We start from the raw sequence: 27,606 nt of genomic DNA, 5'->3' as shown, positions 1-27,606 counted from the left end.
TCAGGGTTCATTAGACTGCTTGAATAGAAACTTATGTGGCTTTATTTAATTTTGGAAAATCTCAGCCAGCATATGCTTAAATATTGTCTATGCCTATGCTCTCCTGGAAATCTTCTTAGACAGAAGTTAAAATAAGACTATTGAGAGAACTCAAAAGGAACACACCCCTTAAGGAGTGGGGACTTATACTCCACCTCCCTGAATTCTTCTGCATGGGCCATCTGTCTCTTTCCCCCTGTGTATTTATTCATTTGATCATTTATTTTTGTCAATATGGATTCATGGATATTTATTTTATACTTTGTATGATAATCCAATAGTACTTTTTTTTTTTAATTTGTTGCACTGCTCAAAGTGACTTTCTTCCAAAGAGTACAGTAAGAAAATGGGTTAAAACAAGTAGTTTTATTGTGGAGACACATGACAAACATGAATTCTGCCAGGTGATCAAGGTCCACATCAACAGTGATAAGTCATATTGATAGTGTGTGCCCTTGATATGGTGTGATGAAAATTGTACTTTATCTCTATAGCCTTCCTCCCCAAATCCATAACCCCAGTCTAATCATGAGAAAAACATCAGACAAATCCCAATAAATAGATACCCTGAACCATAATTCTCAAAACTAGTAAGGTCATTAGAAGTTTGGAGAAACTGTCACAGTCAACAGGAGTCTAAAGAAACAACAACTAAATGTAATATAGTAGGGGATTCTGGAATAAGAAAACATTAAAGAAATCTGAATTAGTAATGATATACCAATATTGGTTTATTAGTCATAGCAAATATGTCATACTCATATAAGATGCTAACCATAGAGAGAACAAGGTTGAGGGTATATGGGAAGTGTACTATCTGTATTGTCTCCAATTTTTGCAATTCTAAAACTGTCCTAACAAACAAAGTTTATTTTTAAAAAACACACATGGGTCTGGGTAAGATGGCTCACACCTGTAACCCTAGCATTTAGGAGACAAAAGTGGGAGGATTGCTTGAAGCCAAGAGTTTGAGACCAGACTGAGCAACATAGAGAGATCGTGTCTCTACAACAGTTAATTTTAAAAATTATCTGGGCATGATGGTGAGCGCCTATAGTCCTAGCTACTTTGAGGCTGAGGCAGGAGGATTGTTTGAGCCCAGGATTTTGAGTCATCTCTTTGATAGCCAAATGTAGACATAGAACATGCAATCAGTATAAAATCTAGAGTTTAAGATGTAGAGATATATATTTGATGGTTATGAATATGAGGGTGGCTTTTAAAGAATGAGAAAGGATGATATTGTCCATGAAATGAATGTATATTATTACAAAAAATATCAGTAGCCCAAAGGAATGTCTAATCTTAAAGGGTGTGTGTTAGTTTTCTACTACGGTGTAACAGAGTGCCACAGGCAGCTTATTAGCCCACAGTTCTGTAGGTCAGAAGTGAAGCATGATGTGGTTGCTTAGGATATCAAGTTCCTTGAAGTTGTAGGTCTTAAGTCCCCATTTCTTCCATGACTATTAACTGGGAGCCACTCTCAGCTTCTAGAAGCCACCCTCATTCCATCCCAAATAACCCCTCCATCTTTAAGCCCACCAATAGTGCATCAAATTCTTCTTTTGCTTCAAATCTTTGCCTCTGCCAAAGCCACAGAAAAATTTTCTGCTTTTCAAAGGGCTTGTGTGATTAGCTTAGGTGCACCCAGATAGTCTCCCTACCTTCAGGTCAACAGTGCCATATGACATGACATAATCATAGGAGAGATAGCTCATCCCATTCACAGCTTTAGGGCAGCACAGCATTGGGAAGACATCTCTGAATCTGTGCATCCTCGGGTGGGTCCAAAGATACTGAGATAACAAAAAGAGAAATAGAGGTACAAGGGTAAAAAGGAAAAAGGATGATAACACAAGTAACTATTAAACAAAACAATCGGTGATCAATATAGGAACTTAATGCCCATTTGTTTTGGAAAAATAGCATTAACTTTAGAAAGAATCTTAGAAATAATGGAGTTAGAAATCTGAAGGCAGTAGACTGGGGTATGAACTGGGATTGCACAACAGATTGCTCTTTCTGGAAACATGGAAGAGACGAGGAGGAAACGGGGCAGAAACTAAGAAGATCAAGGATGAGAGGGGTGCCTGTGTTCTTATTTTGATGAGCTAATGGATGCCAGAGAAAAACGCAAGTAAATGAGAAATCTCATCTACAGAAGTTTTAAAAATTAGCAAACCACATGTGCTGAGGGTTCACAAAAGCCAATGTATATATATTTTTTCCTTATACAGAGTAAGTCCTTGCTTGTTTAACAATACCAAAGGAAGTAGCCCTGGCATTTTCTATGTGTGTTAACATTTCTCCTGTTATGTCTCTTATAGTTGCTCAAAGTATGTCTTAATTGCATTCTAAGTGTATATTCCAAAACAAAATGGTCTGAAAAGGTGATCAAATATTTGAAATTACAATGCTCCAAAAATAACTAGATACATGGTTGGCATTCTTGATTAACCAAGAAATCTCATGGTGTTTAGGATAAACTGTCAAATTTAGAGAAATCAATAGTTTCACTTTCAATATGTTGCACATTTTCTTAGATATTGCACAAATATTTAATTTTTCATTGGTTATTTTAACCAAATAACTACATGTTCCATTTATTTGTAATTGATTGACAAAAGACTCAGAAAGTCAGCCAAATAGACTCAAACATACTTCTTAATATAAAACATATTCTTAGCATTAGAATTATCAATCCATAAAATATCTTAAGTCTAGAAATAGCATATTTGGTACTGTGTCCTAGAAGAAGTGTAAGATTTCTTTGAGTTGTAGTTTCTATTACACACACACCTCTAGAAGACCATTGTGAATGACTGTTTTACATGTTAGAATTAAAACCAAGTACATTCTAATATAGCCAACAGCATACAGGGCAGTATGTTTGGTTTAATGTTTTTTTCCCCCAAATTATGGCTGGATCATTAAAAAAATCATTTCTCTTATACTTTTAAATAGAAATAAATTAAGAAAGACCACGTTGGTTAAAGCATTTTAAACAAAGTGAGCAAATTCACAGGATTCACTGTCACTCTATTAAATAATTAGTAATTTTAGATAATTCTGTTTCTAGTGAAATAGAAAGTAAAACAATAATTGGAGGAATTTAGTGACTCAAAAAAATAAGAAAAGGAATTTTACCAGCTCTGCAACATAATTAAGAGTGAGATCTTCACAGCAATGGCAATAAACTTCCTCAAATATCTTTGTTTTTAGATGGCATCTAGTTTAACCGCTGTAACTGAGGCATAGAACATAACCACGTCTCAAGAGTATCCTCTTCCCCCTGGGTGGCCTACAGATTGCAGAATGACCTGCCTCATTTGGCCATGATGGTCACTGCCCTTGTTTCTATTGCTCAGGCCTTCTTGGCCTCCCTGCTTTGTGTTCTGCTGAAAGGCTCTTGCTGAGTCTGGAGCTCCGGCACCTAGGAGCCAGCGTCTCACGGTACCAGATGCAGATGCCATCTCAGCAGTTTTCCAACTCCCTGGAAAGCAGGCAATGGATAGGATGTTGATCATCTTTGGGAACTACATGTGCCTATTCCCTTCTCTTCTTTTTTTATAGGGGAAATTGTTCCTTACTACCCTCGAAGGTATACTGCATGAAAGCTTATGAACTTCCACTTACCTAGGTAGCATAAATCACATATTTTTATCTCTGTTTACTCCTCAAATCTCACTGATATGACAGTTAAAAATAGAATTTTTAAATTATGTTGCAACCAGAGAAGAAAAAATGAAAAAGTTATATGTGCAGATTTAAAAAATCAACAAATTTTGAGAGATGGAAAGTGGGTGAATGATTGTGGGCAACTAACCGAGCAAAGAGAGAAAGACAATCCCCAAAGGTGTGGAACTAATAACGAGCTCACCAATTTATCCCACAGAAAATCAGAAGGCTTAGGACTTGGGGGCAACAAGTCCTTCTGAAGCCTGGCATGTGAGAGAGGAGACTTAAAACAGTATGATTGAGGTACCCAGATTTATTCCCCAAGCCTTTGCTGCCAGGCAAATGCGTCTGTCCCACTCAAGCAGAATAGAGGAAATACACTCTCATAATCAGTAGAGCAGAGAACAGATGTGAGATTAAGGATTAATGCAAGTCTGCACAAGGCACAGTGACACTCCTCTGCTCTTTCTCAACATATTTTCCAGGATTCTTTCTGGGCAATGGAGAGAACAATGGTAGACCTAAAGCTAAGGACATTTCAGGATTTCCCCAATAAAATAACAGGCTCTCTCACCTGTGACAACACTCTTTATTCTGTGAGAGAGACTCATCCACAGTTTCCAATTGCCCCTTTAGTGCCTCACTTTCAATTGTATATAGTTGTCAAAAATCATCAAATATGTGCCCAAACCAATAGCCAAAAAAACACAAAAACTTAAAACAAAAAGGCAACTGAAACAAACATTCAAATAAATCTATAAAATCGGGCAACATAAAAAAGGAAAATGCATTCTTAAGAAAAAAACATGATTTTTACGCAAATGAGGTATTTAGAAAATAAAAAGAACCCTATGACTGTGTCCTGACCCATGAGCTATGAAGGAATTGATATGTGTGACTTTTATGACACTGATGGCTAAGGAGGAGGAAGCCTCCACTTGCACTTCTCCTCCTCCAGCTGGTGAGCATGTGTGCAAATAACTGGACCAGCCACGGCAAGCAGTGAAATGGAAGCCGTGAGGAAAGTCGCAGAGAAATAAGACAGGGCAGACTGGATCCCTAATACTGTGGAGCTACCATGTCAGCTCCCGACGGCTGGTATATAAACAGTTATTCAGAGTCCTTCTGCAGTGACCAAAGCTGATAATGGTACACAGTTGGTGTATTTTTGATTGACACTCTGACACTACAAAGGAAAAAATGGGAAAATGATGCAAATGACTAATAAGAAGCAGTAGTAGTAACTGTCACAAAGCTAACGTAAAATACCTGCAGCTGGGTAATAAATTGGGATCAAAATAGGAATACATTGCAACTTAGAATGTCATGCCTAACCAAAATATCAATTGATTCTGAGGATGTAAAGTTCTCAAAACGTTTAAGCAAGTTCTCAAAATGTTTACCTTTATTTATTATTTCTCTGAAGCTAATAGAGAGTATTCTTAATAAAAATCATAAAGGTTAACCATGAAAAGAAAAATAGTGTTAATATAAGAACTGGGAAGCAAATACTCAACATAGGGGAAAGGCACTGAGCCTCCCCAGGAACACAAGCAAAAGAAGTTCCATGACAGTAGCTGTATAGCAGGTCTAAAGCACGATCAATTTATATTGGAACATTAACACAGAGTATTTCAGACAGAATGAGTTCAAGAAAAAAATGGCATTGGTAGTTTACCTGGTAAAATATTTGAGCATGTTAGGAGGCTCAGAAAAGTCTGGGTTAATCAATCAGTGGTAAGTAGAAAGAAAATATCCGCACACACAAATGAAATAATTATTAACCCTGAGAAAAGCAAAACGCTGTTAAAAAACAGTGAACATCAAATAAATAATGCAGGTCAGTTCTAAATACTATTTATGGTCACAAAAGTGTAACCACTGAATATTGAACCAGAAATTGAGATACAATTGTACGTGGATGATTGTGTGGCCAAGCAGACAGGTGAGAGGACATGGAATAAGACGGTTATAATTTCATTTTTCTTAGTAGGCAGTCAATTGTTTTTCTGAAATGGAAAAGCCTAGAAATGGCAATATAGGTTAGACTGGCATTTAGAAATATGGTGAAATATGTCAGAAGAAACAGTTGAATGAGTTATATAGGTTTGCCTTTGGGGAGTGAGAATTGGAGGTGTGAAGGAGTGAGGTAGAAATTGCTATTCTTAGTTATACATTTTGCATTACTAGTATTTTTATGAACATAGCTTATGAATTAAATAAAACTAAAATTGAAAAAGATTTACTTTCCTCCATTTCTTGCTATCAGCCCCATAAAAGTTCCCACATCAAAAAAAAAAATGCAGATTCCCCACTTGCTTGCAAGTGGAAGAATATTTATGTCAAAGCATGTTCCTGTTCTATCAGTAATGGTACTGCATAGCACCTCAGTTTCGATCAATGCCAGTCTGATACAGAGCAAGGAAAGAAGCTTTATTTGCTGGTTCTCTGAGTACGCTGACCACCCCATAGCGAGTTCAGTAGGAAAAACATTTTAAAGTGAGATGGGATCTTAAATTTCCTAATCTATTTCTTAGACTTACTTTATTGCTAATTTCTTATCTGAAATTCAAATAAGAGATGTGTGTTTCACATTGAATGTCTTTAGATAGAAGACTACCCTTGACACAAATGACAAGAGTATGTATTTATAATTTTCTGTTGTAAAATAATTTAATAGCATTGAATTATAATCAATACTCTATCAGGTTAAGCAAAGCATGTACAAATATTTCTATAACTTTAATAACATATTGTGCAATGTTATTAAGGAACAAATTTATACATTTTCACTTCTAGTCTTTCTTTACTAGTTTCTTTCCTTCTATCCTTCCTTCCTTTCTTCTTTCCTTCTTTTTCTAATTCTTTTTACTTAGAAAAGACTTTTCTTTGGCTCTTCTAGAAATACTATGGAATAGGTATATTGCTTTTAAATACTAGGCAGAGCAAAACTCATCAATTTAAGCATGGAGGGTGCATCACATAATAAGTTTATGTCTGTATCTGAGTTACCAAATCGCTCTAAAGTAACATCTCAGGGGCCTGTTAACAAGATTGTCTTATGTAAGAGAATCTGGTAATGGGATCCTGCCAAATCCAATTATTTAGAGATAATGTTAATGAAAACTAAATTAATTAATATTTAACATGCACTCCATAAACAAAAAATTTAAAAGAGTTAACCAGAAATATAGAGATACTCGAGACTAAAAATTATATTTTAAGATCAAAGTCTAGACTTTGCAAATTGGGAAGCTGACAAAACAAAAGTAGCTGTGCATTTGAAAAAGGTGTTTGAAAGAAAACTGTTTTCAAGCCCATCAACAACTGATTCTCCTTAATCATCTGAGGCTACTTTAGGCAGGTCATTCAAACTTCTAGAAATTACACATACTATTCTATTTTCTGAAGTGCTCTTCTTCTGTTGATAATTTGTTTCTCCTTCAAAACTACTAAAAAGTCACAGGTTATATGTAACATTCTTAGCATAAGTTTCAGTTGTTCTTACTGTAGCTGTCAGTTCCCGTATATAACTGCAAGCTTACAGATGTAATTGCATTTGTTTACCATAATAGCTGTGCTATTGGTAATGAAAATGCACATCTCACAGGAACCAAGTGACCTTTCTGGGAGAAATATTACAGGTAGAAGCACCTTAGATAATTGTCACACTGTACAGAAACGAATTGAGAAATAAAGTTAAGAAAATGTATTACTGTAGGATAACTATTAATCATAGCTCTTTACTAAAGAACCGATTGTGTCTCATATGTACATCAAAGTGAAAATATCTTTAAAATAATGCTAATAATACTGGTAATGCTAAAATAGTAATGATTGCTTCTGACTGTTATATCTCTGTGTATATATATAAAATATTATATTTAGCTACCATGATATTCATCTCTATCTCATACAAACATGAGAGGAAAGAAAAAGACAAAGAAAACAAGAGTTTTCTCATATGCCATAAAATTGTGTCAGAAGCATAAAATTCTATTCATTCATTTCATAATTTTTTTAGAAGCTGGTATGTACCAGGCATTCATTTATGTGCAGGAAGCAAAGCATAGAGCATGACATAGACAAAATTCCTGCTCTCAAGGGGCTTACTTGAATTTATTTTGATGGAGAAACAGAAAGACAGCAGGGCACTCAAACATAAAATAGAAAACGAAGGCAATAATTGGACACGGTATTTTCAGATAGAGATTAGTACTATAAGAAAAGATACTGTGATAGAACATAATGATGCAGACCATATGCACTGGTTGTTGAAGTAAGCACATGTAGGGAGATTAATTTTGATTAAAACCTGAATGGCAACTAGGAACTAAGCATTTTAAGTTCTGGGGTCCAACCATTTCAGGCAAAGGAAACAGCACACGCAAGACCTTAAAACAGAGCCAGCTAGTTTCCCCAGTGTTCATTTTCTCCTTCTTCCTTTTAATAAATACAACCACTTCCTCTAAATTTAAAGGAACACCTATCTATACAACTACTGACCGCATTGCCAAGACGTGTGACCCTATGAAATGAGCAGTACACGGGCTCTAAGTGGAAATATCTTAACTTCCAAGCAACGTCCTTTAAAAAAGGAGGCACTTTCCATTTTCTTTTTCCCATAGGTAGGAATCTACATGTGGTTCTCATGGCTACTTGAGCAATACAAAGACAAAACCCAAGGTAGCTATCAGGGCAGCAAGCTGAAAGAATCCTTTGCCTATCCCAATCAGTTACATGAGAGAGATATTAATTTCTATCTGGTGTGAAGTGTTAGGGACAGTTGTAGGTGGGCAGCATTAATTACAGGAAAAGAAGAGGGGGGCAAAAATGAGGAGGCCAATGAGCATTTAGAACCAAACCTGTGATGGCAGGAACTTGTGGTTGGGGACTTTTCCTGGCCAGCAGCATGTGCAAAAACTAGGAGCTCATGTCCAAAGGTGACCTTTTCCTCATTAACATACATCAGCATAGTAAAAATCACATCCATGATGCCATGACAGGTTACAATTGTCATGGCAACCCCTGGAATTTACCCTATAAGGATAAAATTGGGGAGTGCCCTTAGCTCTAAGAACTCTCCACCTTTTTCCCAGGAAAGTAATGAATATTCCAGCCACCATTTAGCATATCATGAGGCATAGACATAAAAGCAGACGTGTGATAAAACCTCAGGGTCTTCTCCACTCACGGAGATAGACCCGTTTCCCCTCAGGAAACATCCTTTTGCTTTCTATTTCTGTGCAAAAATATCTTGCGATAAAGGCTGCTTGTGTGGAAGTGTTAAGCGTCTGTCATTACTCCATGGCATCAGCCCAGCTTGTGATTCCTCCAAGCCAGGAGCCAAAGAACCAGGCAACACCTCTAAAAAATCAACCCTGACATGAAGCACTAATTTTTTTTTAAGCATGAAATTAACTTTATTGAGGATGGACAAGATAGGTTTGCAGAGCAAGAGCAAGATATAGCTTTACAGAGTTGGAGCAAGATACGTTCGCCACAGAAAGACAAATGGACCCCTCTGTCATAACAAAAGGGCCTGAAGCACTAAATTTTTTGTTCTATTGATTTTGCAAGTTTGGCCTGAACTATCTGATCCTAGTCCTATGGCAGGAATAACTGTCTGTAGAAGAAAATGATAGAAAAACAGTGACAGAAAATGATTCCTGCAGGCAGGAATGCAGGCAGTGATCCATGTATGGGTGGCCTGGCAGACCTTGTAAATCATTTCAAAATTTTAATTACATTCAATGGAAACTTTTCAGAAAAGCATGACTTAATCTAGCTTCTTTTTTAAAAAGACAACTTTGTGGTAAATAAAAATGATTCTAATGAGTTAAATGCAAGCAGAAACACAGTCATGAAGCTATCTTATCTAGATGAAAGATTGATGAGGCTGAAATCAATGGAGACTCTGAGGAACACTTGGTCATGTCTTATGTCATTGCGAGTGATGATATTCAACTATTCATTCAGTCACAAAAGGCTTCCTATGTGTGCACTACTGCATTACAGAATGGATATATAATGATAAATAAGACATGGTCACTAACTTTATTGAAGACTGTAAATAACATGTAGTAGATAAATAATTTTCAATTGGAATAGTGCTACAAATATATTGAATAGGGTGTTTATGACAGAAAATAGAATTTACTTAAATTTGATTATGCATCTCTTATGAAAATATTTAACCTAATAAGTAAAATATAAGTGGTGATTACTCCACCAAAGAATTGAAGTAATTTTAGATAGATGCATGAACAAAGGGTGTACACAGGAATCAGTTTGAATGAATGTATGACATGTGATAGAAAAAATTTCTTTTATCAGGCATAAATTGTGAGGACATGATACTACAAAATGTGACAATAATTCTAATGTATACACAATATCTTAATTCATGTGAAACTTAATATACAAAATATTACTTATGTCTCTAGAATATGCTTCTGGTTAGGACACTTCAGAAGTCATGGAGAAAACATTTTGAATGTCTATAATTAGCAAATGCATCTTTCCTTTTTCCCCTCAGAATGAGAATTATAGCCCAACTTAAACAAATTTTGATATATTTCAAAATTCACTATATTTCATATTAGTAAAAGATGGCATCAGAGATGTTATTGGGTGAATCTACTGGAAGGAGCAAGCTCAAAGGCAACTTTCTGATATCTTCCCTCCTGGACATAGTCAGGAATCGGCTAAAGATATAAAAGACCAATTCATTGAACAAATAGTCAGTAAAAGTCTTTTTATTACAACTTAAAAAATGCATGGATATTGTTAACATGGAATTCTTCTAATATAGGAATTCTTCTAATATAGGTACTATCTGAACGTAATGATATGATATGTACTATCTGAACGTAATGATATGATATGTAGTAAGAAGTCTCTTTTTTTAACTTTTTTTTTAGATCCATTGCCAGCAAACACAACTAGCTCCAAACCTTGTAAAACTATGAGGGGTACAATGTGAATGGGACTTTAAGTTTTGTGTAGTAATATGTTTTAATGGTAGGAGTTTGGACCAAATTAAGGTTGTCACACCAAAGTATACATCAATAACTATTTTTTAATTGAGAAAGACTTAGTAATGACAAAAAAGTTACACGAACTAAACAATGTATTTAGTGATTATTTTTTAGTGATTTGTATCTAAATCACGAATTTTATATATATAAAGGCCCGTGTGTTAAAATCAAATTATTCTCTAATAAGTAATAATATAAAAATAAATGAATTATCTAAAAACTGATTGTAAACTAATGTTATTTCTTGCTAAAATATGATGTTTTCAAGAGCAAATGTTTAGCTGGGAATATTTGAATTATAGAACAAATTCTCAGTGTTTTTAAGATAAGAATCCAGTTTGGTCTCAACTATTTAAAGATATGAATTGGACTAACTTAATTCATATTAATTATTTTCCTTAATTTGAAGAAATTATCTACAACTGTTTCTGGATCGTAACATATGCCTCAAACATATTATTAATAGTTTAAAAAATCAATGAGTAATTAATAACTGTAATTACAACACACTCATTTAGTCTAAACTCTTCAACTGTACAATATTTCTATATTTAACTAGATAATAAAATTTTCTTATACTTGATAGTGTTAGACTGAATTGATAGGAAAGTCACTGGAACATAAGCATTCAAATGCATATGAAAAGTGATTCTGTAAAATAGCAATGGTTTTTATTTTATTATGTCCTGACTATTGTAACTTTGGGTGACTGATAGACCTCTGTTATATTTGCCTTTATTCTATAATATATAGACCATATTTTAGCAATAGTTACTCTATGTTCAAATTCAGCTTCTATTTATTATGGTCACTATGTCCACTTACATTTGACACATTTTTATGTTGCACATATTTTATTTAACTCAATGTTATTTAAGATTGCAGGAGAACACAAATGTAAGCTAACCAAGCGTCTTGTGCTTGTACCCCAATTAAATCAAAAACAGAACAAAAACTGCACTTTTTGATCCATTGCTCATTTAATGAATATTTACTTTATGTCAGGAGTGTTGTAGGTATTATGGATTAATATATAGTAATATGAATAAAACAGGCATAAATTCCTGCCCATATAGGGTTTATTTTCTAGGTGGGAGAATGAGCCCCACATTCATGATAACTTTTCGGAATGATCAGAAAAAAGATAATATTGGCAGATTGAAGTAACATTTTTAGATAATCATCTTGCTGTAGAACTTCATTTCTACCATTTCAGTTGTTAACTTTCTCAGTCTCTTCTTATATAAAAATATAGTAAATTATCTTGTGAAAAAAATACATTTCCTCACATTACAATGGTTTCTCTGCCTTATAGTCAAAATTCTCTAGAGTAGATTTCTCAAAATAGAAAATATTACATTGAACTTACTTAGCATCTCATCTATTATACTATGTAGAGTTTAAAAGAGAAAAAGAAATGTCTGTGCATGTGTATATATGTGTGTGTGTGCATGTATAAATGCACACACACACAATGTCCACAGAAGACAGAAGTCTACCTTTCAGCTATTTGAGAAACGGGATTATTATAAACTTAATAAAGTATTCTGCAGTGTTATATAGTCCAACTTGTTTAAATTATTCATTTCATATCCTAGCACTTTTCCCCCACATATGCTACTTTATTGTTTTAAACTAGTTGATTTATTAAAATGTCATCAGCATAGTGCAAATTAATGATTCCAGCAAAACACATTTGTGATACCTTAGGTATGTGACAGGCAATTAAAAAAAGTTGTATTGATTTGTCTAAAATGTTAAGTGACATAATAGCTATACAGTAAAGTATTGAATAATTTAAGTAAATCAATGTTTTCTGAATTTTGTAGGAGTACAAACTATCTTGGGTGCTAAGGTAAATCAATATAATAAAATAAAAATGAAGCGGTTTATAATGATGAATGTATGGGTTGATAATAACTAGAGGTAGAATCTCATTTAGCCATTGTAACAAACAACTTCCAGGCATCTTTTGTGCACTATTCCCATCAGAAAACATGGCATTATATAGTCAATTGATTTTAGCACTTAAATAGCTTTTCATTTGCAAGACACCTAGCCTCAGTATAAACTAAACCTTTCCCAGAGTGTCATTAGTTATGGCTTGGTTTAGAATGATAATACATATTTACTACCATTAGAGCTATTTTGTGTGCTTCATGTGGTTTGTAAATGATGCTATATTTTATGGGAAAAATGAGAGATATTTATTTGTTGTGCTCCTATCTATTTGCAAGATTTAGGATTTAGCATTTTTGTACTTTTACTAATCTCTTTTTACTCTCATTTCCGATGTCAAATTTTTTCAGTAAATAATCCACTTGAAAATATTTATTTTTCATTTAATATAGCTAGGTCTGTATGCATTTTTTAGTTTCAAAATTCATTTAGAATATAGAAAGTATGGTAAATATGAGCGTGCATGGGCAGGTTTTTCCTCTATAATATCTTTTGTGGTTCACAACCCTTTTAAGATCTAATGAAATCTATGGACTCTTTCTACAGGAAAATTAAATACAAATGTAGATATAAACACAATGCTGTATATAATTTAATGGAATTTAGATATACCCTGGATTCTTTTCACATTCATACACAAAGGATAAAAATGAAAACAGCCACAATTAGCAGTTCTGAATACTCTAAATGCTTCATTGTTGTAGCTAGACTTACAATGATGAAAGTAAATAGGTCAATTGCTAAAAACACTTAACCCATAATACTTATCCACTCTCTGGAAATTCAGAAGATGATTCCACAGAACAGGCCAAAGATGCTAGAACATCACCAAGAAAAGAAAGGTGGGAAAAAGAGGAGTCATTTTTGAATGGGAGACCCAAAGTGGTCAAAGAACTAACACCCAGAATATAGAAAAGGAGAAATACAAAATACTCCAGTATCGAGTCTTGGTAGTAAATCATGGTGGGTTAGGCATGGGCCCTGTAGTCAGCCTGTCTGATTTATTCACATACACAGAAAATATTCATGGTGGAAAACATGAATTACAAAAAGAAATGAAAAATATATATCACTCTATTTCCAAAGTAGAATCCATCCAGAATAAAGGTAGTTCTGTCGGCCTAGCTGCATAAAGGTGCCCAAAGGACTAAAGGGAGAACCCAGGAATGTAGCACTCCAGAAGCAGAATAGACTGAGATGTTAAAATAAATGGAAGCAAAATGATATAATCATGCATGATTTACTACATAAATTAGTCACTGAGGTATATATATATATATATATATATATATAAACATTGCAGATTGATAATATGTATGGTAATTATATAAATTTTATCTTAGATGAAATTATATCTTGCTGATGATATCTCTTCCTGGTAAGGTTGCTAGTTTTAAATTTTCACATATTTTTCTTTACTTTTTACTGTTTTGGTTTGAAGTAAATGTCTTTCTTTAGAAATACAGATGTAACATCTGCTTAATTTATCTAAATACTCTTCAGATAGCATTAGTTATCAATAAAGTTAATTTTTAAGACAAAATAATTTATCATTCTTTCATTCACCTTGTTTTTGTTCTGTATATATGACAATATATCAATCAATATCATTACCCTTTCATGGAAATTTTAATAAAGTTTAGACAAATGAGCAGCTTCAAAAACATTTTAATCCCCCATTTATTCCCTTTAAGGCTGTGTCTAATTTTGTAACTGGCATTTGACAAGGCAATGAGTCTTCTTTCCAGCCTGCTGTTAAAATATTACTTTTGCATGAAATTCCCATTGGAATGATACGCCAAGAAATATGTTTCTCAATTCCTTTTTCTATGATGGAAAAATTACACAGTTTCAAAATATTTAGCTACACAGAAAATGAGAAATTAATTTTTAAAGAATCACATTATGTTGAAAATCAGAATATCTTTAATGTCTTGATGCAAAATGCTCACAAATTTTGGTTATCATTGTAGGTTTTCAGATTTCTCATGCAAAATCAGACTATAACGTATGAGGGGTGTATCTATGTGTATGTATATGTATTTCTGTTTTGCTTCTTAGACATGCTCTCAGAAAACAGAAAATGTGGCAATACATGACTATGATTGATGTAGTCATCTCTTGGATGTAATGTGACAAAGGTGTAGTTATGACAGGAAATGAAGCTATACAGCTAGGTGGAACAATTAGGACCTCCCAATTTATAACTGAAGTGATTTTAATAAGAAATACCTTTTTAAATCATGGGCTAGCTTGGAAGTAAAAAGGTGACACATAATTTTTTTTTTTCAGGGGAGAGAAAAGAAGCTAGTGTTCTTGAAAGAAAAGGCATTAGTTTCTTCATCCCAGTTCTGTGTAGTATGTAGGTAATTTGTGATTGATCCATTGGTTTTAGAGATCCTATCACACCTGACAGAGTTAACTAAGAGGCCTTAGATACAAAAAGGGTAGAAAGTAGAGCAATTAAAAATAGTGCTCTCATAGCAGTTCATGGAGCACCTGAACCATTCCTACCTGGGATTCTTTATTAGAAATGCAAAATCTTGGCCTCTACACAGATCTACAGAATCAGGATATTTCTAGGTTGGGATCCATCAAATACTCATCCTATGTGATTATTGTGCATTTTCTCTTTGTATGTCATTTTGTGACGAGTGTTGCTTCTCCCTATCTGAGGGGTGCTTCTTAATTTCATACAGTGGTTACTAAATTAATGATATTCCATAATGCAATATTAATATAATCTTTCAATGTAATTCTATGGCAGGAATTTTTGCATAATATGGTTCTGTGTGGAGGAAAAAGCATTGTTGGTTCAAGGGCAGAGTTATATAATAATAGCTGTCAGAGCTTATTGTAGGTATCAGCACTGCGTTAGTAACTTTATCTGTATTAACTAAATTAATCCTCAAAATTATCATAATAGATTCCCTACTTTTCAGATGAGGAAACTGGAACAGATAGATTAAGAAACTTGCTCAAGGTCATAAAAAAGCAGGTGTCAGAGCAGTATTTGAAACTGAGGCTGTCTGTGTGCAGACTCTGAAATCTTCACTACCACATCAAGGCATGTGACAGTAAATAAGGCGCTTAGGAGGGTCTAGGACTGAGGTTTACATACTGTACATGTCACAAAACCCCACTGAGACTCCACCACAAGCTGTGGGCCCCTCCCCAGAGGACTGCACAGATACAAGGACGGGAACAATTTTAAGTGGCTTGGATCCCTTAGAGCACACTCACAGACAAGTTCATAGATCACAGGTTGTAAATGGGTGTCTTTGGGGAAAAAGTACTAGTTTTGTTACAGGATTTATTACACATAAAAGTTTTTTTCATTTTTTCCCTTTCCTTCTCAATTTCAGATTTGGGTCTGTATTTGTCTAATCATTCCAAACTGATATACTGGCATATATTGGTGAATTAGAAATGTCCTAAAATATTCTATCTACAGAGCAGAAAGAATCAATTAGAAGCAAAAAGAGGCAAAAGAATTTTTTTTCAAAGCCGGCAAAATGAAGTATTCATAGATATATTCCTCACTTCCTCACCCCCTCCCCATTCTGTCTCCGCATCATCTCTCAGCTCTCTCACTCTCTCTCCCTTGCATTGCCCTTGTCTTGGTTTAGCTGTGGATTTCTTCCTGTCTGGAAACCTGTCCAGTTACCAACCTCCTTATTGTTGGCAATAAACCCTCCCACTCATCCTCTGCCAGCTGCCTGGTGGGCTTTATGTAAGGATGGAAGCACACTCCCTGCTTCTGAGGTTTGGAAGGGACTCGCTGCCATGCAGGGCAGTCAAAACAATAGTGGCCACTCTAGCCAGAGTGCCAAGCACCAAATTTCAGCTCTAACCTTTAGTAACTGTGTGACCTTGGACAGGTTCCTTAGGCTGTCTGAATATTGGTCTCCTCCACTTTAAAATACATATTTTTACAATACTCTACAGGTACAGTTGTTGAAAGAACTAAATAATGTTTTTAAGTGCCTAGAATGGTGCACAGTGCCTAGAAAAACGTGATCATGTTAGCTCCTTTGCAGAGCATACACGGTCCTCACATGCATGGCCCCACAGGGTAAACGACACAAGTGTCACTCTCCACGTAAGTACGGTTCCGAAGAGATGAGAAGAACAATATTTACAAGATTCTAGTAGATTATCTACTTCTACTTAAGGGATTACTTAGAAAGACAGGGCTATCCTGGTACTTAAAACTAAACTCAGTATTGGAAAAATCACTTCCTATTCCTGGGGAGAAAATAGATGCCATTTATTCCTGCAGATATCTCAGAATAAATATAATGTCAAAAGACATTTGTCAAAAGCACCATAAGAAGTTGTTTATTTAATAACTTGACGTATACTTAACTTTATATAATTTTCTTTTGTAGAAGTGATATATTTAAAATGATAGAAAATAGCACAACCATAATAGTAATGGCAACTTAAAAAAATGTGATAATAAGCAAAACTAGAAAGATGCAAATTTTTCACTAAGTTGCAAAACAATTCAATTCAGTATTTTGAATGTGAGGTTCCATTTAATAATTAAGCTTCCAACATCCAACTTTCTTAAAAGCTACATTTTTCCTTCCCTCAATGGGGCCTACGCCAGGCAAGAACTTTCAGTAATGGAAGACAAGCAAGATATTTCCTCTGTTTTTTTGTTTCGGTTTGGTTTTCTTCTCCCTCTTCTCCTCCCTGTTCTGGTAAGCATGGTTTTTAATCCTTTCAGACTTGAAAAGAGTAAAAAGAGACAAATTAAGTGGAACAACAAAGGTTTGACTTGCCCTGGCCACCCCTGGGAACATTTGGTTGACTGTACCATTATGAGGGTCTTCTTTATTCTCAATGTAAATAAGAGATTTTTTTAAGAGTCGTGAAATTGATTTTCAGAAATGTCCTTTGGAAATTTGCATATTGGTGTGGACTTTTGGAATTTCTTACTTATTGTATCTCAGTGCCCCAGTGAAAACTTCCATATTAATACCTTATGTAGTCTGAACATACTTTGAAAACCTTCATGAAACTCTTCTGTATTATTAATATAAGAATAATTATTGATAATTGTATTTTTGTTTTTTTAATCTGTGTTCTAAATTGCCTACATTTTACATGCATTTATTTTGTAAGGGAAATAGACTCATAATTTGAATAAAAAGTTTTCCTCATGTAGACTTTTGTTGGCATATACATGATGAGTCTCAATGATATCTCTTCACCTATTGACACTGCTTTGAGTTCAAAGATTTAGTCTTTTTTATTTCATTCCCAAAGGGGAGATGATATTTGGTTTTACACATCAAATTTATTTGATTTGGCAATGTATTCAAAGGAAGAATTTATAAAGAGATTAATAGATCTAAAATAGGCATTTTAAAAATAATAGTTTACAGATTCTGGAAAAAGCTCACACACATATCTTAGCTATTCTCGTTTATTCAGGCCAAATCTGCTTCTGTCCACCAGGTTTCATGCCAGAACAGGTTGAGTATCCCTTATCTAAAAGGCTTGGGACCAGAAGTGTTTCAGATTTTAGATGTTTTCTTGTTACGGAATATATGCATTACCCTGTGGGCATCATGCAGTCCTCTCGGACATTTTCAACAATACCTTTACACCACATAGCAGAGAATAAGCAAAAAATACCATGAGTAATGTCTGAAGGTCTTGGCCCTATGTGGGACATGGTGGGGAATCTGCCATTGCCACGTCTGGCCTGCCTGCACATGTGCCATTCACTACCCTTTGTGGATTTGTTTTTGTGGGGGGATCTGGGCATGTGCAGAGAAGATAAACTGCAGGTGAAAATGCCTGGGAGGGTCTTTTTTCCCTTGGGGATGCTGAGGAAACTTTGTGTTGTGCACCTGCATTTTGATTGCAACCGGTCACATTAGGTCATGGTTGGAATTTTCCACTGGGGTTGTCATTTCAGTACTCAAAATGTTTTGGCTTTTTGAGCACTTCAGATTTCAGATTTTCAGATTAGGGGTGGTCAACATGTGGTGTGAATGTATTGGGTGGGGCTTCACTTGCAGAGGTATATATTTGGACTTTCAGAGATTTATTATAACAAAATCTTTAGAGACTGTTAGCTTGAAACTATTTGGTTCTGACTATGCAATTTACTTACTAAGATTGTTTCTTCAATATCTGTTTAGATAAAATTAAAAACGATAATATATGACTTGGCTTTTTTTATATTCTTTGTTGCATATGCCTCTCTTGTAGCTCTGACTCTATGGTATGATTGATTAAGGGCAGAATCTGGATAATCTTAGATTTTTCTGATTATGCTTGCAGGATTAGAAGTGGCAGTAATTTTATGCCATTATTTCCCTCATGCCAGTTAATGCCATTTCAACATCATAATATATGCAGACATTTGCTTATTTTCATTTGCTTTCAGGTTATTTAAAATATATATTATGCATTATAATTAGCATCTAATTCCAAGCATAATTCCAAGTTTTCATCCCTGGGAATATCACCCATTTTTAAAGAAAGACCTAAATATTGTTTTAAAAAAGAACAATCCCTTTAATAATATTAAAAATAGAATATATCTAGTTATGTTAATTAATTTTAATTTTTAATTTAAAAAGTATTTAATTTTCATTTTTATTTGCTTATATTTTGTTCTTTAATTACGTTGGAAAAATGAGTAGAATTCCATATACATATATAAAGCAAAGTCTAATAAGCAAAATACCATATTTCCTTGGTTGTTATATTTATCATTTTACCTATACCACTAAGAGAATCTTGCCAATTATTTCACATATTACCCATTGTAAGACTCAACCTAATTTCACAGTTGTTGAAAATGTGAAAACTTGCATTTGATAAATTGAAAGAATATTGCATTGTCTAACAATTATGAACTAATGACAGTTCCCACATCACTGTCATAAATTGTCTTAATCTAAACCTAGAGTTTACAAGGTAGATTAAATATATTTTGAAACTTTGAAATCAAAGACACATGCATCTTATTGTTATATTAAATTATTTGATGTATGAAGTATTCATAAATAAAGACACTCAAAATGTAAATATGACATGCTATTTTATAAATTATCAAACTTCCATTCTTTAGTTTAGCAAATGTTACAAACTAGGAAATGTTACAGAAAGTCACTATCATAAATTAAGTCAAAATGTAATTGAGTTTAAATCAACCGTACTCTCTTAAGACCTCTAAACTAATAACATTGCAGACAAATATAGAAAGAACTGCTAAATATCTCCTTAGCTTTTGTAATTCAGTGAGACATGTCTAGTCTTACATCTTAACACTTCCTTTTCTTCTTCCACTGGGAATGAAACATTTAAGAACATTTAGAGTAAGGAGTCATAATGTATTTTAAATTATCCCTTTCCCATTAATCACAAAGATTTGTTTTGTTATCTCCTATACTTGCTCACAATACATCCTATCTAGCAACAACTTAGAATTACATAAAACCTGTAAACCACAGTAAATACCATAAATAAGGATTTCCAAGTTTAATGATTATTTTTTCCGTTGAGTAATAAGAAAATAGTGAAAATTTGGCCCTTTCTCAGGACATGTTTGAAACACAAAGCTATGCTAGGCTTCTATATATCAATTAGAAAATGCTGGACACCACAACAGAATGCTCAAAAATAAATAAACAAGTGAAAAAATATTATAATGTCATTGATTTAAGGAAATCACTGCTAGAGACAAAGAAAGGAACAAAACACACGGCCTACCTGCAAGAGCTTACATTTTCATGATGGCAAAAGAAGAAAATATAAAATCAGTGAACAAGGAAATGTTTAATATGCCAGGTGAAAAGTTCCATGAAGAAGGATGAAGCAGGTTAAGAAGATGGCAAGAGACAGTAGCAGTTGATGGCCATGTAGGATGGGCAGGTAAGTAAGGCCTGTCTGATGCAATGACAAATGAGCAAATATGTGGAGGAATTAAAATAATATATTCTATGAGTATCAGAGAGAAAAATGTTTTTTTTTTAAAAGGAAGTAATTTTCAGGCAGAAAAATAGCAAGTGCAAATCCCTGAGGTAAAGGTGTAGTTGTTATTAATATAGTGGAGGAGCGGCGAGACCAATGTATGGAGCAGCGTGAGGGATGAAGTGAGGATGGATCAGTGATGGAGAGTGGGAGGGCAAGGGGATGGGAAGAGAAGGAAGAGTAAATATTATCGCAGCTGTATCTTATATTTAGGATATTGGATTTGAATCTAAGTGATGTAAGAAGCCATAAAACATTTTGGGTGGATGAGTGGAAGCGCTGATTAAATGTTAGAGTCACCTTGACTGCACTATTTAGAAATTATTTCTCTTAAACAAATAATGCAAAATTATACAATGAGAGGAGTTTGTTGTTCATAAACTTGGCAGAAAAATTCAAAGTATTGTAAGCATGTGATTTTTAGAATGAGGAAGACAAATATATTGGCATGGAAGTGCATCAAAGATATTTTAAGTAAAAAATTAATACAAAAATATGTAAACGCTTTAACATGCTTTTATATATACAGAAAACGATCTGTAACGTTATCTACCCTCTACAGTAGGCAATGGTAACATTGGAAAAAGAATAGGATTGAAATTTGGATTTAGAATTGTACTTATAAAATATATCTGCCTGAATATTAATTTTTTATCGTACTAGATTCTTTATTTTTAAAGTGGGTTTTTGTAAATAACATACAGTTGAATATAGTGTTTTTATTATCATTCTGTGGATCTGTCTTTAATTGGTATATGACAATCATTCACATTTAAAATGATTATTGATATATTTAGATTAATTTCAACTATTTTTATAACTGTTTTCATTCTTTTGACTTCTTTTTCTACCTTCTCATGAGTATTTTATAATTCCATCTTATCTCCTCTCTTAGTGTTTCAATTATACAGCCTTTAAAAAATTGTTACCGGTTGCCTAGAATTTACAATCTACATTTTTTAGATAAAAAAATGTACCATTCATTGAGCTTATATTTTGTGACACTCTTGTTGGGTGTTTATGTATAATATGTCTAAGTCTGCCAACAGACTTACAGTGACATACCAGCTCTCCAGTATTCCAAGGAAACATGCATTTAGACAACCTACTGTTGCTCAGAGAAGCTCAGTGATCGGCCTAAGACCCTCAGCTCTTAAGTGGCAGAGCTGGAATTCCAACCTTCATCACTCAAGGTTATAGAAGTATTTTGGAATTGCTCTGTGTCTCCTGTTTATCATCAGTAAGATACATGTTTGAGTCTGTAAATGTCTACTTCTTTTCCAAACCTGAAATTTGTGTTGGCCGAGCTCTCTCCTCAGAGAGCTGCAGCATTGTGATTAAGACAATGGGCTCCGGAGCTAGAGTCTCTGTTCCAATTTCAGCTCTGCCACTTACTTCGGGTACTGCCTGGGGTACTCTCTTAACCTTTCTTGGGCACTATTTCTTCATCTGTAGGATGGGGTTGATAATAATAATATTCATGTCAAGGGACCGCTATAAGCATGAATGCAGGACAATTCCTGGCACACAGTTAAACGCTCAGTAAATGAGAGCTGTTAGTAATTTTCAGGGCATTGAGCATTCTCTGCATTTGAATCCTGCTTTCTCCAGGGCCCTTATTTATCTCAGTATACTCTATTTTTTTTTTATTTGTACATTGAACAAATTCTTATTCAAAACCTTCCGGGTGGTTGCAGCAGTGCATTCCTTGGTGATACAAGCAGGACAAGACATGGCACACAGAGGAATGACATGACCAGCATTTGTTAGGCTCTTCACAGTTTGCAAACACATATTTACAGTGCTACCTGCCATTCAAGGTGCTGCATGCTCTTTTAGACTCACATATGTGGACCTGAAATGGTTAAATAGCAAATCCCAAGTTGGATATGTTGGGAAATTGTGTAACATGAGGGAAACCAAATGGATTGCTTATCTCCTTTTTCTTTTCTTTTCTAATTCTTTTTTATTGTTTTAAAATCCATATAACATAAAATTTGCCATCTTAACCACATTTAAGTTAATAGTTCAGTTGTATTAAGTACATTCATCATGTATTCAACCATCACCACCATGCATCTCCATAACTCTTTTCATCTTATAAAAGTGAAACTCTTGGCCAATTAAATAATAACTCCCACTACTCCTCTTTCCATCCACTGGCAACCACCATTCTACTTTCTGTCTGTATGATTTTGACTACCTCATGCCAGATACTTCAAATTCCTCCAGTGTCCTTGTTTAATCTCCCCTCTTGACGTTGAGTTTCTCTATGTGCTTCTTGTCAGAGAGAGTCTCTATCTTACAGGTCTTTCATCTCTAACCCACTATTATTACAGTGAAACACTATTGGAATGGTAGTAGTGTGTGGCATGGAGGGGGGATACATTCTGTAATCTTATGATTGAATCTCATTCATTTTGTGGGTTTGTTTCTTTGGCCTCTGAACTTCACAGCTATGTGCTTTGCCCACTCACCATTAGCTAAGACAAGAAGACTAGAGTGGTGTGATGTGGGAGAAATGCCCTTCATCCAGCTTGCATGAGAGTCTGGTAAAGTCTTTTCCCCTAGAACATGTGCCTTTGTTAGTGGAGAAGGCTCTGGGCATATTCCAGAATAAGGAAAGAATTACTCTTTCCTTCTACTAGCTGCTACCATGACAAGATTTTTCTCAGGTGTTCACTATAAGAAACTGGTGGGGCTCTTGGAAGTAAAACCCATGAAAGTTGAGTGGTCTAGCATGAGATTACTCACCTCATGCTAGACTACACTCAACCACCAGCAATTAACCAAATTACCACCTAAGTGTTCCTGGCAGAATGTGGCTCTAGGAGCTACTGCTTTAGGTAAGCAGATCTTGGATGTAACTCTGTGGATCTGCCTCTCCAGACTTAAGGTCCTGCTCTGCCCTGCAAGCTCAGTTCTCTGATTAGTTCAAGAAAAATGATGACTTTCAGTTGTTGTCCAGATTCTTCTTGTTATAAGGATGAGGGTGGCTTCTTTCAAGCTCTTTCCATATCACAACTGAAACCAAAAGTTCTGAATTTTGAAATTTTAGTGATGAAGGGAATAAAAAGTCATCATTTTTATCTTATGTATATATACAACACATTTCAGAAGCTCATTATTTTCTGATCCTTGGCTTTTGTCCATGTGCAAAATCAAATATCTGCTCACATTGCCAAGTTATAATCCTCTTGTTTCATAACTAGTGTCATTAGGCAGTAGTGTGATTTTATTGACATATATATCCAGAAAATTGTACAATTTGTAAATACTTTTCAAAATAGTTATCAAGCCTCTTTATAGTATTGTGCCTTCTCTTAGTAACTAAAGCTAATGGATCACTAGTGCAAAATTAAATCTAGAATTTTTAAAGGTCTTGATTTACCTATTAGAGCTCTTTCTTATGCATAATTGTATAAAGTGGACTTTGCATATTCATTTTCTAGCAAATATAGATTCACTTACTATTTGAATTGATTTATGGTCATTATATGAATTCATCACATTAATCCCAAATGCTTTATGTTATTTCCTTTACCATTTCCAATTTAATAAGTCAAGTTTTGAACAATTAAATCATTTATGTTTGAGACACAAAATATAATGCAATAGTTATGTCTAACAAATGTAAACAATAACATGACAATTATGGAAAAATATGTTAGCGGGTATTATTGGAAAAGTAAATATTTATTTTTTGTGTTATATCCTGAGTGTTATGATTAACTTTCCTTTTTAGGTTAGTGACACAAACATATTCCTCTATAGATTTTTATTTGTTTTATTTTATTTTATTTTATTTTATTTTCCTTTGTAATGACAAACACTCACGGAAAACTTCATGCATAACTAGGGATTATTTGAAATGTGTACTTTGTGTGAGTAACACTAATTAAATAACATTTTACATTACTGTTAAACATTAAGTAATGCTTTCATACAAATCTATGTAATTAACATTAAAACATCACTGAGTATATTCAACAAATAGGTTGGAAAAATTTGAACTTCTATATCTAGAGTAGCAGAATACAACTTAACAAATCACATATTAATATTTATACACTTGTACACACACTGGTCCAAATGGGAGAAATGCAAATCTGACTTCAAACTAAAATCCCTGTTTATCACAATTTAGGAAAATAATGGTAGCAAATTTACGTTTTTAAATCTTTACAGTGGGAAAGAAAGAAAGAAGAAATACTAAGAAGTAGCCCCTTTTTTAGTAACTACCTTATTATTTAACCATATACATTTATTTAAAAAATAGTATTACTATACATTTTAGTAACAGAACAAATGTACTATCTGGTTCAAATATGATTTGCAGGTAAAAGTATAGACTTATAAATGGAAATCTGTCTTAGTTAATTTTTAGTGATATGTTGATTGGAAAAATTTGATTCCAAAAACCTTGACCTTGTTGATAATGGGTATTGAGCAGATTTGAGATCATGTACTTAGTTTTGCATGTATTACACACCCATCTGCTTCTCCATCTGGCAACAGACAAAGAAGTGTTACGTACATTCTTCTCACCAACACCACAATTGTTAAATTCCTGCTGATAGCCCTAGCATAAGCTTCATTGGGTAATTATTTCAGGCGGAAAACAACCAACCCACATGTTCAAGAATAATTACTAGTTCAATTAACTAACCAAAAACAGGTGATATTTTAGTGTCCATGAACAGAAACAATTTGAATTTCTGCAGCACTTCAATAAAAATATTTAGATAGCAGATGTGCTATTTAGTACCTTGAGAGCATGGAAAAATTAAGATAACCATGACATATATAACAAAATAAGTTAACAGTAAATGATGAATAGTTTTCTAAAACTTATTATTCCTTTTTAGCTGTTTAATTTTAAAATAATGTAAACACACAAAATTACAACACAAAATCTACCACCATGACACACTATTCAACAAAGTTTTAAAATCGTATTTAAACATTTTGTCAGTATCAACATATGTAATTTTCTTTAAGTATGTCTGCATTTCAATATCAGAAATCTAAAAATATGCATGTTTATTAGTAGATTTGAATGTAAAATTATTTTTATATACATGATCAAATATACCTATTTAAGGATTAATTTCTTAATGTATTTTATAAAGCATGATTTATTTTGAAAATCACAATTGAGTTTGCATTGCAAATATACATTTTTGAATGAAGTATTAGTACTGTTAATGTTGAGTTTTTTTTCATTTAAAAACGTATAGGCCCGGGCACGGTGGCTCACACCTGTAATCCTAGCACTCTGGGAGGCCGAGGCGGGTGGATCGCTCAAGGTCAGGAGTTTGAGACCAGCCTGAGCAAGAGCGAGACCCCATCTCTACTAAAAATAGAAAGAAATTATCTGGCCAACTAAAATATATATAGAAAAAATTAGCCGGGCATGGTGGCGCATGCCTGTAGTCCCAGCTACCCGGGAGGCTGAGGCAGTAGGATCGCTTAAGCCCAGGAGTTTGAGGTTGCTGTGAGCTAGGCTGATGCCATGGCACTCACTCTAGCCCGGGCAACAAAGTGAGACTCTGTCTCAAAAAAAAAAAAAAAAAAAGTATATAAACATTTTTACTTATATAATAGCCATAGGAACTCAAATAGTAGATTTAATATAATATTTATTTTTTAAATTAAGAGCACTGATTGAAAATTTAAAGAAACTGTTCTACCAGATATAATATATGATATAGTAAAGCACAAAAAGTTGGATCATATTCATGCCTCTAAGAAATATTTCATTTATAGTCAAACACACACAAAGAAGCAATTATTGCACATGCATGTCTTCAATTGTCCATTACATTCCCCACTGTTAACTATGTAAAAATATATAAAACAATTACTTTCATTTATTCTATATAGTCAAACCATAACACACAAACTGGCCACTGATTTTATATTGTAGCAAGTTTTTATTGGAGCCCTCCATATAAGATGAGAAGACCAATAAAGTCCACAGTTAACAATGTATAGGAAGAGTGTGTGTATTAGATTTCAAATTCTTTGCTATATGTGATCATAATAAATTCAGAAAAAAAAAACCAAGTAAAATTAGAAAAATATTTGATTCCAAGCAATTATTGTGGCAATCTAATCATAATTTTCAGATGATAAAAGTAATCTATACTTATTATAGGAGATATGAAAACCCCTACAAAATATAAGGAGAAAATTAGCACTCATTATCTAAAATATTATCTGTCTTCTATCTATTCATCTATAATATTGATATCATTCTGATGTTTTGATCTTTTAACTTAACCTCTTATTTCATTTGGCATTAAGTTTTGAATATATTGCTATGTTGAGCCTTATTTATAACAAGATTTTCAAGAACTACTTAGGGTCCCATAAATGTAATTATTTTATTTCGTCCCATGGTTATTTTTAAATGTTGTTTTTTTAAATACATAAATTCAATCCAAAGTCTTACTAATATAGATAACACTAAGTATCCATGTATAGTTTTGTAGCTTTCTGACTATCTCTAATGATTTCTTTGGGGCAATTTCTAAATGTAATTTTATCAGTTCAAATAGCCTCTAACATTCCGTATTTCTTCTTGTTGCATTCTGCCAAACATCCTCTCAGAAATACTGTGACAATGAACATCTCCAGCACTGTATCAACGTGACATTTTCACCAAATATATTGCAAGCATATTTTATGTCCATTTAATGTTTTGTTTCTAAAATAACAAGGAATAAAACTAGATAAATAGATTTATGTCTTCTTATGGGATATGCAATTAGAGATAAAACGCTTTAAATACGAATGGAGAAAGGGGCAATCTCTTGTAGTATTTCATCGAAGTAGTTTTGCCTCTACTGCATAGGAATAATAGAGCATCTAGAATATGGAGTAA

Source organism: Lemur catta, chromosome 5 (assembly GCF_020740605.2).
Source record: "Lemur catta isolate mLemCat1 chromosome 5, mLemCat1.pri, whole genome shotgun sequence".
Lineage (NCBI taxonomy): Eukaryota > Metazoa > Chordata > Mammalia > Primates > Lemuridae > Lemur > Lemur catta.
Note: the sequence above shows the minus strand (reverse complement) of the source record.